This window comes from Lipotes vexillifer, unplaced genomic scaffold (assembly GCF_000442215.2).
Source record: "Lipotes vexillifer unplaced genomic scaffold, Lipotes_vexillifer_v1.1 scaffold528, whole genome shotgun sequence".
NCBI classification, from domain to species: Eukaryota; Metazoa; Chordata; class Mammalia; order Artiodactyla; family Lipotidae; genus Lipotes; species Lipotes vexillifer.
This window is the reverse complement of record NW_006794582.1, coordinates 2,097,981-2,113,015: the sequence shown is the minus strand read 5'-3', so window position 1 is coordinate 2,113,015 and position 15,035 is coordinate 2,097,981.

Sequence of the window (15,035 nt, the reverse complement as noted above, 5' to 3'; positions counted from 1 at the left end):
GCTCTTCCCTGCTTTTTCCCCACAGCACTCACCATCTTCAAGAGCTCGTATGATTCACATACTTATTTGTTTACTGTCTGTCTTTCCCCGTGAAAAGTGAGTTCCAGGAGGGCAGGGATTTCGATCTGCCTGGTTCACTCTGTATCCTTAGCACCTAGCAACAGTGCCTGGCATACAGTAGGTGTGCAATAAATATTTGTCGGTTGAATGAATGAATTCTGAGTTCTGACTGTGTGCCAGGCAGGCTCTGCTCTGGATGCCATGGAAGCTGGAAAGCAGGAGGAACAGGGTCTCTACCTCTCCAAAGGTGCCAGCCAAGCTGGTTCCGGCAGGCAGTGGGACAGGTCCCTGACAGCCAGGTGAGTCCTGGGTGAATCACTGCTAATGAGATGGTGAGGGCCACGCCAAGCTGCTTCCCACATGGGCGGCCGACAGGTAACTGCCTGTCGCCAGGAAACTCCTCAGTAAGGATTGAACAGGATCCTGGGCTGGGGCAGGAGTAAGTGCCCACCTCCCCTCAAGACCCCACCCATTCCTGAGGACTGAGTCGGCTCACCTGGGCTCCCCCACCCCCAGGCCTTGGCGAGACACTGGTTTCTCAACCTTGGCTTTGAGATGATTTCCTTCCTAAAAGGAGTTTCGCTCGCTGCATCCCACAACCCTCCTGGGCAGGGCCTGTTTGTCAGCTAGCCCTGTCTGGGTCACTGAGTCTGCAGAGGGAAGGCAGCTGGGCCTGGAAAACCCCAGGACCCTGCTGGGAAGCCCTAGGGAGAGTCAGTCGACCAGTTGACCAGAGTTTATTAAGTGGGAGCACAGGATCAATGGGGTTTCTAAAGCCCGACTGAACAGTGTGAAGGGGTCTCCCTGACCACATTCCACCTGCCCATTGGAGCCTTGGGCCCACCAGGGTGCCTGCCCAAGCCCAGGCAAGATGACCACCCAAGTCAGGGCACTGATTTCTGTGAGCCTCCATTTCCTCATCTGCAGAGTGGGGCAAAGCCTCCTGTCCCGTGGGCGGCCGCAGGGCCAGCATGAGATCATGGGTACACAGAGCGAGGAATGCAGGTGGGCAGCCAGGCCTCCGCCCCACAGCCCAGAAGATGTGGCCAATGTGGCAGATGTCTGGGGAGGAAGCTGGCCAGGCCCTGTCCCAGAGTCAACGAGACCGGTCCATCAGTACCTCTCTCCCTTCCTCTCAGTCGGGGCACTTGGAGTCCCAGCAGGCCCTTCTACCCAGAACCCCAAAAGCCCCCAGCTGGGTTGCCTCACTGCAGCCCTCTGTCTGGGTCTGAAATCCCCATCCTTATTTATTTGTTTCACAGTAACACGTCTATCACTTTCAGTGAATGTATTTGTTGGCCAGTTATCAGATGTCCAAGGGGCACTGCCCAGCTGCCAGGCACAGTGCCTGGTGATGGATGCAGAGATGGTGAGGCCTGGCCCCGTCTCAAGGGTACACAGTCTTGTAAATACACCGCATGTGAAAACACCAGCAGGGCTCCTTGGGCACTCAGAGCAGGAGTGGTCCGTGGGGTGAGGGGGGTGTCGGGCAGAGCCTCATAGAGGAGCTGCAGCTTGGACAGGGCTGTCCTTGTGCTTTGCTGACCTACCTTTGCCGTTTAATCCTCACCACAGCCTTGTGATGCTGTCAGCACAGGTATCATCATACCCATTTTATGGATGACAAAACCAAGGTTCAAAGAGGTGAGGGGACTTGCCCAAGGCTTCCGTGATACTGAGTGGCAGGGGCTCATCTGGAATCCCAGTTTCCCAATCTCCATGCAGCAGTCTCCCATGCCCTGCCTCAAGTTCCTTCTTCCCCTCACGTGTTCGTTTTTACGGCAAACACTACACGGGTGCTTGGCATGTGCTGGGTGCTGTCCATAAGCTGGCGACTTAGAGGTGGCAAGGTAGGGTCTAGAGGAGAAACCATACACATACCCAGATGTTGAAATCTTTCATTCAGTTTTCCATTCAACAGGTTCACTGAACACCTACTGTGCATCAGGTGCTGGGGATACAGCAGTGAACAAAATAGGCCAAGAGGACTGCTCTCGTGGAGGTTTTCCTCCAGTAGGAAAACAGACAATCAAGTAAGTGGGCAGTGCCCTGAAGGAGCATCACGCAGGGTAAAGGAAAGAACACAGTGGTCAGGGAGGGCCTTTCCAGAATAAGTCATATGAGCTTGTGGTTGTTTCTGAGAAGACATTTGAGTGGAGGACGCCTGTGGATAGCCAAGGAAGTGTGCCAGGCAGAGGAAATAGCAGTGCAAAGGCCCTGAGGCAGGATTGTGCTTGGGTGTTTTGAGGAGCATCAGGGAGCTGAGTAGGTAAGGCGGGGAGTGGTAGGAAGTGAGGTCAGGGAGGTAATGGGAGTGGGGGAGGTACAGATCCTAAAGGTTTGTAGGTCATACTGAGGTCTTTGCTTTTAACCCTGAGTGAGGTGGAAGCCATTGGAGGGTTTTGAGCTGAAGAGTGACCTGGTTAGACTTAGGTTTCAAAAGGATCTTTCTGGCTGCTATGGAGACAGGCTCTAATGGGGCAAGGGATGGAAGAGGACAGGGAGACAATGGGGGGCTGCTGAGACCATGCAGGCAGAGATGGGCTAGGTTGGTGGTGGTGGAGTGGGAAGAAGATGTTCTGAAACTAGTCCCAACAGCATTTGCAGACTGGACAGGAGGTATGCAAGAAAGTGACAAGGTCAAAAGCGACCCTGGCTCCAGGAGCAGGAGGGCAGCTCTGCCCAGGCCAGGTCCAACCAAAGATGGCACATCCTTCGCCTGGAGCATGGCATGGGGTATGGCACTGCCCGGGAGGATGTTGAGGCTGGACAGTGCTGGGCCCTTCTTCCCTCTCACCTTGCGGCCGCATGGCCCCATTTCATTTCAAACGCTGTGAACTGGGCCCAGCAGCTGCCACTCCCCTCCTACCCTGGATGGGACCATCAACCCGCACAATGTTTCTGGAAAGCATTTTGTCCATATGTATCAAGAGTCTTAAAACTTGTCATGCCCTTGGACCCAGTGAGTCCCTTTCTAGGAGGTTCTCCTGGAGAAGTCACCTGAAACGCTGGCAGCAGTTAATGCATCAAGAGCTTCACTTAGGCTCTCGTGCTGCCCTTAAATTCATGTTTCCTAAGGGTTTTAATGTCAAGGACAACATTTATGCTACAGTGTCAAGTGGATACAATATTGTGCATGAGACACATATACAAGGAAGGAAATAGACAGTGATTACCACTGAGTGGAACTTCGATCGCTATTTTCATTTTCGTCTTTACACTTTTCTGCTTTGTACTGATGTTCTAAATGGACATGCTTTGCCTTCATGATAATTTGATTAAAAAGCACTATTCAAAAAAGAAAGAGAAAGGAAATGTGAGTTCCCAGAAGCTGAGGAAGCACAGCAGAGGCCAAGCCAGGAGCAGAAAACCAACTGATCCATCCCTTTCAGGGAAAGGCAGCAGCCACGTGGAGAAAGGCAGGCCTGGTGCCCTGCCAGCCGGACAGCCGGCCCCTGGGCTCACTTCCTCCAGCATAACTGCCCAGAGGCTGAGCTGAGAATAGTGGCGGGAGAGAGCAGAGCCAGGTCCAGAGGCCACTCTTCCTCCCCTTCCTACTGCTGAGGCCACAGGGGTACGTCCCTTTTCCTTGGGCCCCTATAGCCCTTGGAGTTTGCCCCTCCATCTCCTCTGCTTCCATTATATCTCACCAGAAACCTGCTGCTTTTGTGCTGTGTTTATAACCTTATGTCTCGACTGACTATGAGCATCCTGTATCCAGGGGTTCTCAAAATGTGGTCCTCAGACTAGCAGCGTCAGCACCACCCAGGAACTCGTTAGACGTGCAAATTCACGGGTCCCACCCCAGACCCACTGAATCTGAAACTCTGGTGGTGGAGCCCAGCAATCTGTGTTTTAACAAGCCCTAAATTTAGGGCTACAGTTTGAGAGCCACTGCCTTATGATAAAGCCCCACTGTGGTCCTTGTTTTACATCGATTATTTGATTTTACACATTGCCATGATTTCCACTTAACAAAAAAAACAAGCTCAGAGAAGTTAAGGGACTTGGCCAAGGTCACACAGCCAGTCAGACGCAGAGCTGGGACTCTGAGCCCATAGTTTTTTTTTTTTTTAATTTTTAAATTAATTTAATTTATGTATTTATGGCAGAGTTGGGTCTTTGTTGTTGGGTGTGGGCTTTCTCTAGTTGCGGCGAGCGGGGGTTACTCTTCGTTGTGGTGCGTGGGCTTCTCATTGCGGTGGCTTCTCTTGTTGCGGAGCACGGGCTCTAGGCGTGTGGGCTTCAGTAGTTGTGGCATGCGGGCTCAGTAGTTGTGGTGCACAGGCTTAGTTGCTCTGCAGCATATGGGATCTTCCTGGACCAGGGATCAAACCCGTGTACCCTGCAGTGGCAGGCGGATCCTTAACCACTGCGCCACCAGGGAAGCCCTGAGCCCATACTTTTATTTTAACCTTTGTGCTCTGCGGCTGCCTGGACTTCAGGCTCCCTTGTGGGGCTTGGCTCTGGGCATACACAGTGCCACGGACATGGGTTGAACGGGAGTTTGCACACTGTGGCATCAGAGCCCTGGCTGCTCAGTCGGAAGACCAAAGTGATTCCGCATGAGACCTAGTCAGCCCGGCCTCCTGTGCGCTGAGGGAGGCAGGCTCTGTGTGCCTGCTGAGGCCCCTCCAGTGAGGACAGCCAGTGGCAGTCAGGATGGACAAACACCTCAGTAGAGGGGCGCAGTGCCACCTGCTGGCCCATAGCACATCATCAGCGATGCTGGCTGATAAACACAGGGACCCACACACACAGGGACACCGTGACAAGCAAGCACGTGTCTCCTCTCACTGCACTTGGTTGGACACATCCACACATGGATGTCTGGACCTGTGGGCACGTGGGGCTCTCAGCCACACGGCCTGGCAGATAGCACTAAATCCACTCATTTATTCATTTCTTCCCTCACCAAATGTTTGCTGAGATATGCCAAGCCCACAGCTCTGGCTGGTTGATGATCAAGAGACTGGGCAATCACTAGGCGATGTGAATAAAAGTCTTGGGAGGAATGTGCCTGGTGAGGTCACAGAGGCAGCCCCTAACCCATCTAGACTGGAGTTAGGGGCAGGGACAACTTCCCCAGGAAATCCATGCCCTGCTAGGTCTGAGCACGTGAGCAGGAGATGGCTGGGTGGGTGAAGAAAACGGAGGCTAAACAGAGCAAAGCCCAGGGCAGGAGCTGGAGAGGAGAGCTGGGAGCCCCAGCAAAGGGCCTTACACACGGGCCATGGAGCCTGGCCTCTGTCCCCACAGGCAGTGGGGAGCCATGGAAAGTTTTCAGCAGGGCAATGGCATGGCCAGATTCTGGTGCCAAACCTACTGACACATTTGGACTAACACTTAGGCCCTGAGGGTCTCTTAGCCCCTTTTGTGGCTGGGCCTTGCATGTGATTTGTCCCTGTGTACTGTCTCCTCCTGCTGCAGCAGCTGCCCTTGGATGAGTCTGGGAAGGGGAGAGGCACCCCCCAGCCCCCAGAGGGAAGCTTGTGTCCAGTCTAGAAATGAATGAAGCAAACAGCAGCCACCGTTAAGGCAGGCATCCCTGTGTGCCCAGTATATGCCCTTTTTTCAACTCACCAGGCCATCCGAGACAGCTCAGAGTGTGTGACCTATAACAAAACGTAGCTCCCTGTGCCCACTAGGTCCCCCAGTTCCCCCTACTAGAGGGTCAGTGCCTGTCTGTGGGATGGATGAGTCGTGATGGGTGGTGAATACAGTAGGGGAGGCTGGAGCATTGACACAAGCACAGTCTGGGTTAGAGCCCTGCAGGACAGCGGGGAGGGGACCCTGGGTGGCTGAGAGAGAGGGGAACAGCATGAGGACCCCCCAGAGAGGAGGTGGCAGGTGGAGCTGAAGAGAAAACCTTGGCAGCTTCCCAATTCAACTTGGCCGTAACTTTGTCAATGGCCAGCTCTCCACCAGCCTGGCCCCTGGCCTGGCCCGCAGCCTGCGGTTTTCCTCAGTAGAGCAGCGGTGGCAGCTTCCGAGAAGCCCCACCAAGACTTTCCTGTCAGAGCAACTCCTACTTCCTCTTAAGGAAGGGGAAGTGGTGGAGTTTCTCCTAAGGGCTTTCAGTTTCTTTCTAAGAAGCCAGAGTGTCCCAACCCCCGGGCCCTGTGCAGAGCCAGGTGTTAAAAGGAGAGAGGGTCCACGTCGGGGGCTTTCCCACCTCAGTTCCACGCGAAGCTCATTTGTTGGGGCCCCGGGGTGGACATTGCAGAAGAGGAAACAAGACCTGTGTTTTGCAGGTCTTTTCCCATGACCCCTCCTTTCTTCCTCCTCCAGGGACACACCCCCTGCACTCCCTCCCTGCCCCCACCAACAGGGCACGTGCACAAAATGCTGCCTGCCCTCCCTCAGGGACATCCCGAGCGGAAACTTATTTCCTCAACCCTCAAAGCCAACTTCTTCTGAGTCCTGCTTCCTCCAGGCTCTGCTGGGCAACTGAGCATCTAACCTAAACCAAGAGCCAACAGGTGACCATCAGCTTCTTGCTGACTCTGGGCCAGGAAATGTGCCCATTTTGGAGACCCAAAGCTTCTTGAGGACACAGTGTGGGAACCCCAAGAACCGAGAGCCCACCTTTTTAAGAAGACCTGGCTTGGCGGTAAAGCAAAAGTCCTGATGTGATTATAACAATAGGCATCATTAAGGTTAAGCACTTACCGTGTGCCAGCATTTTAATTTCCTCCTATAACCCAATCCCCCCGGCGATCCCATGACGAGGACACAATCATTATCCCTGAAGTCAAGCAACCTGTCCAACTCACATAGCCCACAAGCCCATTCTTCCCAGTAGACCTCTTCTCGGAAAGGCGGGGAAGAAAGATTATCAGGCCTTCAAAGTAGCTGGCTGGGAAGGTGTGGTCTCCAGTATCACCAAGAGTCTCAAAGTAAGCTCTGAGAGGTGAAGAGCAAGCAATCTAGTTAAAGCCTGCTTGCAGCACTGCCACAGCTGGGGTTCTCCCCAGTGCCTCACACACTCCTGTTGACTCTTCTATTTTCCTCCCACGGGCACTGTTTTAGGGTTTCTGCATTATGTCCACATGCGTTATGGGACAATGGGGGGATTCCCCCCCAAACCGTGATGCTGTTCCGTTCAAAAACATTTGCCTAGAGGTCCACAGCTGTGTGACTCATGCTGCTGAGGTGGCAAGAAAACTCACAGCTGCAGGGTGGAGGGTGGGCAGTTTAGTAAATAAAAATACAGGTCACCCAGTTAAATCTGAATTTCAGATCAACAGCAACATTTGGGATGCCCTGATACTAAAAAAAAAAACAACAACAAAACAGTGTTGTTTATCTGAAATTCAAATTTAACTGGGCATCCTGTTTTGTACTTGCCAACCCAAGACACTCAGCACCTGGGGCAAAGCTCCAGCCTTCCCCAAGGTTCGGTGGGGAGCTGTCAAGAGTAAGAGGCAAGCAAAACTGGGAGAAAACCACTCACCTGGGATGAAAACAAACCTAGGAGTTTGGTCAGAGAAAGATGGAAACACTGTTTCAACGGTTCCTCCTGAGCAATCTCAAAATCTCACTCTCAACCCAGGGCAGAGTTCCGAGTGCAAATTCTGAAAAAATGCATGGTGCTCCTGAAGAAGACCTTCCTGCTCCTGGGTCTCAGTTTTCTCATCTCTGTCATGGGTAGGAGGTTTGGACTCTATGATGGCTAAGGACCTCCTAGCCCTTGGCCTTTCTGGCCTCATTGAAAATCTGCTAGAAGTAAGAGAAGGTGGAAGGTAGCCAAGGAGAAGAGAAGGAAGAGACAGCTCTGCTTGAAAAAGTGCCATCCCTCCTACCCTACAGCACCCAAGGGGGATTGGGGCATTGCGACTGGACCCTGGTTACTTGGAGGGCTCCTCTGGGGTCAGGCCATCCAGCTTTTCAAACACCCTTGGAAACACCTGAGCCACAGCTGGGATCATTGCTAGCTCCAAAATTAGAAAAGTATATTGTAAGGATGAAATGGCTAAATGGCTACAAAATGTTAACTAGACGATTGTAACTCAGCTCCCGTAGTTTATGTAACTTATATGTGCTGTGGCATGTGGGTCCATTTGAGTACATTTGAGGGATGTGGCCTCTGAGAGTAAGATGCCCAGGGCTTTGAAGCTCCACAAAGAGTGGTCCCATAGATGTGCAGACGGTGAATTCCTCCAGAACACCAATCATATTCCGCGGTCTGATGGCAGTGTGGAGGTGACTCTCTGGAGATAGAGATGAAGGAAGGGCGGGTCTGGGAGTCATGGAAGGCCCCTCTGAGAGGGTCCAAAGTGGTCCCTGGAGGGTGACTGGTGAGACCCAGCCGGAGCCTCAGGGCCAGTCTCCATGTAGGGCTGCAGTCTTGACAGGGAACTAGAGCCCACATCACAAGGCAAGCCCTGGGTGCTTCTCAGGCTGATGGGTGCTGGGATTACTTCCCAACCTTCGCTTGCTATAAAGGCCAGGGATGTTCACATGTAGGCTGCAGTGGTGGCACCTAAAGCACTGGGGGTGCCCAGGGCCCCCATGGTCACCATCAGCTCCATACCTCAGAGTCACCACCAGAAGGTAACAGTCTTTGCTGTGGACAATGCACATTTTCTCAATCTTGCATAAAAGTGTATCTTTAGGAAACTTGGTGAATTAGTTTGCTCAGGGGTGTTGGCAGAGTTGATTTCTTCTGAGGCCCCTCTTCTCCTCTTTGTCTTCATGTGGCCTTCCCCTGTGCCTAGGTCCTAATCTCTTTTTTTTTTTTTTTTTTTTTTGGGGGGACGCGGGCCTCTCACTGTTGTGGCCTCTCCCGTTGCGGAGCACAGGCTCCGGACGCGCAGGCTCAGCGGCCATGGCTCACGGGCCCAGCCGCTCCGCGGCACGTGGGATCTTCCCGGACCAGGGCACGAACCCGTGTCCCCTGCATCGGCAGGCGGACTCCCAACCACTGCGCCACCAGGGAAGCCCCCTAATCTCCTCTTTTTATAAGGACACCAGCCATATCAGATTAGGGCTCAACTGTTGACCTCATTTTACCTTAATTACCTCTTTAAAGACCCTATTTCCAAATACAGTCATATTCTGAGGTACTGGGGGATTAGAACTTCAACATATAAAATTAGGGGAGGACACAATTCAGCCAATAACACTTGGTGATTTTTAACCTAAAATTGGAGATGAAAATAGCATGCTGGTTTTGGAAATGTAGGTTGAAGACTGGTCTCAAGACCACTCCTCAGAGATAACCACCTTTCTCTAGACATTCTGGAACCTCCCCTGCCTACCAGTTTTGATCGGGGTAGTTTGGGGATGCAGCCTCTGTACGTGGCCCCCACTGGCCAGTGGGCTGGGAGGGGGTCAATATTGTGACCAGAATGCTGGGACGTAGAATAGGGTGGGCAGCTCTCTCTACCCAGTGATAAAGGTCTGGTAATCTTTGTGCTTGAAAAAATGTGGTCTTTAAAATCAAAGTTTCAAATTATCTACTGGGAGCTGCTATTTATAGGATCATTTATGAGTCTCTAAAAAAAGAGAGACAAACTTTCAGCATTTGTGTTTTTACAAAAGTAGTACATGTCTATCGTTGAAAACACAGATGAAAAAGAAGAAAAATTTAATGATAATCAGTAATTGGATCTCCCAGAGATAATCACCATTAACATTTGGGTTTCTACATCTATCTGTATCTCTCTATGTGTCTTAATCTCCATCTTCATCTACACTTATATAGTTGAATTTACTTTAAAGACAAGATTAACCTTACCATTTCATGACTTCTTATCCATTACTATATCATGATCACGTCACTGGGCATTGAATTGTTTTCTATGATGCCACTTTCGATGGTGGCAGATACGCACCATAAGCTACTCAACAAATTTCCTACTGTTGAATAATTGGGTTGTTTTACCATTTTTATGATATTGAATGGAGCTGTGACAGCATCTTCATAGTTAAATCTTTGCCATGATTATTTACTAAAGGTAAATTACTAGAGGTGAAATTTCTGAGCTAAAGAGAAAGTACTATTTAAAAATTTTAAACTTTATTTTTGAATAGATAGTATATTCACGAGGTTCAAAATTTTAAAGGCATCTCCCCACCTCTGTTCTGAAGTCAGCTAGTTCCCCTCCCCAGAGGCAATTGCTGTTACCAATGTCTTATTTTCTTCCCAGAGATATTTTATGTACGTATATAATATATACATGTACATAGCATGTGTGTATGTATATATACACACATATAAAATATATGCATATGTACATATATATCTCTCTATATATACATATATGTATATACATAATTTTTTTCACAAATGATAGTATCCTCTATATGCTATTTTCTTTTTAAAAATAAATTTATTTATTTATTTATTTTTTGGCTGTGTTGGGTCTTCATTGCTGTGTGTGGGCTTTCTCTAGTTGAAATGAGTGGGGGCTACTCTTCATTGCGGTGCGTGGGCTTCTCATTGTCGTGGCTTCTCTTGTTGCGGAGCACGGGCTCTAGGCACGCAGGCTTCAGTAATTGTGGCTTGCGGACTCTAGAGCTCAGGCTCAGTAGTTATGGCGCACGGGCTTAGTTGCTCCATGGCATGCGGGATCTTCCCAGGCCAGAGCTCGAACCCGTGTCCCTTGCATTGGCAGGCAGATTCTTAACCACTGTGCCACCAGGGAAGCCCAGATTTTTTTATTTTTAATTTGTTTTTAGACCGCATCACGCAGCTTGCGGGATCTTAGTTCCCTGACCAGGGATCGAACCTGTGCCCCCTGCAGTGGAAGCGCAGAGTCCTATCCACTGCACCACCAGGGAATTCCCTTCTATATACTATTTTTACACTTTGCATTTATCACTTAAATCATCTTGGAGGGCTGTCCATGTCAGTACATAAAGAACTTCCTCATTTTTCTTTAAGCAGCTGCATGGTATTTCATTATATGTATGTATTGTAATATACTTAAATAGTTCTCTGTTGATGGACATAGAGGTTGTTTACTAATTATATATGACTATATAACAAATTACCCCAAAATATAATGACAAAAACCACAATAATTTATTTTCTCTTATGGTTTCTGTTGGTCAGAAATTTGAGAGGGGGACTTCCCTCTTGGTGCAGTGATTAAGAATCTGCCTGCCAATGCAAGGGACACGGGTTCAAGCCCTGGTCCTGGAACATCCCACATGCCGCAGAGCAACTAAGCCCGTGCACCACTACTGAGCCTGCGCTCTAGAGCCCACAAGCCACAACTACTGAGCCCGTGCACTTAGAGCCTGTGCTCCACAACAAGAGAAGCCACCGCAATGAGAAGCCCACGCATCGCAGTGAAGAGTAGCCCCTGCTGGCCACAACTAGAGAAAGCCCGTGCACAGCAACAAAGACCCAACACAACCAAAAAAGAAAAAGAAAAAAAAAAAGAAATTTGAGAAGGACCCAGCTGGGCAGTTCTCACTTGGGTCTGTCATGAGGCTACAGTCAGATGTTGGCTGAGGCCACAGTCATCTGAAGACTCAATTGGGGCTGGAGAATCATTTCTAAGGTTACTCACTCACATAGCTGGCGAGTTGGTGCTGTCTGTAGGCTGAGTGCCCCAGTCCTTTCCACATGGAGCTCTCCACAGAGCTGCCAGAACATCACTTCTGCCACATCTTATGGGTCGAAGCAAGTCACCAGGTCAACCCAGATTCAAGAGGAGGTGAAATTGGGAATTCCCTGGTGGGCCAGTGGTTAAAACTCGAGCTTCCACTCCAGGGGGCATGGGTTCAATCCCTGGTTGGGGAACTAAGATCCTGCAAGCCAAAAAAAAAGAGGAGTTGAAATAATTCCACCTTGTGGTAGTAGAAGCAGCAAAATCATGTTGCAAAGAGCATGAACACAAGGGTGGGGGTAATTCTTTGCAGGGCCATTATTGTAACAGTACTCCATAGGGATGGTGCACAAAGTTCCTACACTGGGTCAGCATGCCGCACACACGCACCCAGAGACCGATGAACTTTAGCCTCACTCTTGACAACAACCTGGCGCCTCCCAGCTTATTCCTAACTCCCTTCTCAGCCAGTCCAGCTCAGAAAGCTCTGCCCATTGGCTGTGCCTCCAGTTTGGGGCCCTGTTTATGCCCTTTGGCCTTGCTGATGCATGTGAGGACTTTGATTCAGATTACCTGCCAGTCTTCCCGCTCTTGGGTGGCCCCTACTCTGCTTCCTGGAACTCACAGCCCCACCCCCTCAGCTGCCCTCTGGCAGGGCCTGGTCTGCCCTCCCCCTGGGAAAGTTCATACAACACCAGTGGATTCTTCTTGACCAATTTCTCAGGAAAACTTCCTAATACATCTGAAAGTACGATATATGTCTTTCCCTTTTTATTCACCCCAACCTAATAAGCTCCAGTAATTCAGACCTTTGAGAAATCTACAATTTATGCTCCAAATTTTAGTCCCCTCCGCTTTTTTCTTGGTCTGTCATACATGTCCTTTAGAACTCATGAGTTACTGAGAATATAAACCAATGACACTGTTATTTGATAAGAGCTATAAAAGGAAAAGATAATACCAATAAGATAGACTCTCATACAATGGTTTATTGGGTGGGCTGAAAAGTTAACATGAATCACATTTTCCTAATTGAATCATATTTTTTGATGTCATAGCTTGTTGCCTAAGGACCCTCAGAAGGCCATAAGGCAGAGCACAGAATTACTTAGTAATAACATTTTAGATTTTTTTATAAATCATATTTTTTGTAAGGGGAAGTCTTTTGGTAAAGATATTAATTTGCTAATTATTAAAATAATTCTAGTGTTTTAAGATGTATTGTTAAGTAAAAAACAACAACAACAAAAAACAAGGTGTACAACAATTGCACAGTCAAGTACCTTTAGGGTGAAAATGGGAGAATCTATACAACATAACAAAACATAAAACATAATATGATATGTGTGTGTGTCTATGTATCTCCTTTCTTTGGAAATATCTGTAAGAAACCAGTAATATTGAGACTTCCCTGGCAGTCCAGTGGTTAAGGCTCCACGCTCCCACTGCAGGGGATACGTGTTCGATCCCTGGTTGGGGAACTAAGATCCCACATGCCGCTAGGCCAAAAAGAAAAAAAAAAAGAAACGAGTAATATTGACTCTTAGGAGAAAAAAATCGGTGTCTGACAGCAGGGTGGGAGGAAGATTTGTCAGTTTATCCTTTGTTCCTTTTGAATTTTGTACCAAAATAAATCAAAATTGTGGGAACAGGTATCACCTGGGAGGGGCATGAGGGAGTTCTCCAGGGTGCTGGAAATGTTCTGGGCCTTGGTCTGAGTGATGGTTAAGTGGGTGAATACATGTGAAAAGTTATCATTCCATACACTTAAAATCTATGCACTTTATTATAAGTTATACTTCCAAGAAAGTGGTGACTTTCAATGAAAAAATTAAATATATTAAAATAATTTTTTATTTTGTTGGTTTTTGTTGTTTTTTGGGGGGCGGGGGGCACCGTATGGCATGTGGGATCTTAGTTCCCCGACCAGGGATCAAACCTGTGCCCCCTACAGTAGAAACATGGAGTCTTAACCACTGGACTGCCAGGGAGGTCCCCAAAATAATTTTTCAAGAAGAAAAATAATAAAGTCAGACCTTGCCTTGCTCCACAAAAGTAGATGTGTTTCTGAAAAGTTTACTTAAGCCAGTTTCTATAAAGCGAAACATAATTTCCAGTTGGCTTCCATGATAATGTCTAAGAAGTGGTTGTGGACTTCAACCAGTGCTGGTCTTGATCTGAGCATTGGAACCCTGCTGGGGTGGACCCTCCCGACCTCTGAGTCTGGGCTTGATGATAGTGAGAGAGGGGAAAGGTGATGAGTCTCCCTGAAAGGCCTGAGAAAGGGGAGCCCAGCAGAGAACAGAGGAAAAAAGTTATTTACGGAGCGCCTCTGTGTCTAGGCCCTGCACACACTGGCATAACCAAGGCAGACAAAGAACCCTTCTGAGAGGCAAGAGAGAAAATAAAAATTGGAAAACAGAACGATATACGTTAATCCACTCATATGCTCAGCATTTTAACATTTTCAAAGCCCTTTTACACCCATTAGTTCATTTGACCCCAAAACAATCCCATGAATGGACAGGGCACGTGTTGTTCATCCCATTTTATGAATGAGGAAGGAAGCTGAGGCACAGAGAGCGAAGTCACATGGAGATAACAGAGTCAGAACTCAACCCGTGTTTTAAAATTCTAAGTCCGATGTGATTATTGCCGCTTCCCAGAAAGGTCACAGAGCATCCGGTGTCAGTCCTGGCTTCCCCACTTACCAGAAGTGTGATTTGCAGTGACTTGCTGAATCTCTCTCTGCCTCCCTATTCGCATCTGTACAATGGAGTTGGTTTTAGATTAAATGCACCAATACACTGAAAGCACACAGTAAGTGTTCATTAAAAGTTAGCTCTTGAGGGCTTCCCCGGTGGCGCAGTGGTTGAGAGTCCGCCTGCCGATGCAGGGGATGCGGGTTCGTGCCCCGGCCCGGGAAGGTCCCACATGCCGCGGAGCGGCTGGGCCCGTGAGCCATGGCTGCTGAGCCTGCTTGTCCGGAGCCTGTGCTCCTCAACGGGAGAGGCCACAACAGTGAGAGGCCCGCGTACTGCAAAAAAAAAAAAAAAAAAAAAAAAAAAAAAAAAAAAAAAAAAAAAAAAGAAAAGAAAAGTTAGCTCTTGGGACTTCCTTGGTGGTCCAGTGGTTAAGACTCTGTGCTTCCAATGCAGGGGCTATGGGTCTGATCCCCGGTCGGGGAACTAAGATCCCACATGCTGTGGTGCGCCGCCAGAAAAAAAAAATTTATCTCTTGTTTTTATTCCCAGAGGTAAAGAGAGACACAGTTAAAATGCCCAAGATAAGAAATGAGAGAATCATGGAGAGAAGAGGGTAAGGAGAAGAAATCAGAGGCAGAAATGGCTCCAGCATGTCAGTGGCTCAGGGAGTTGGAACCAGAAGGATGTGACCAGGTAGAGGCCAGGG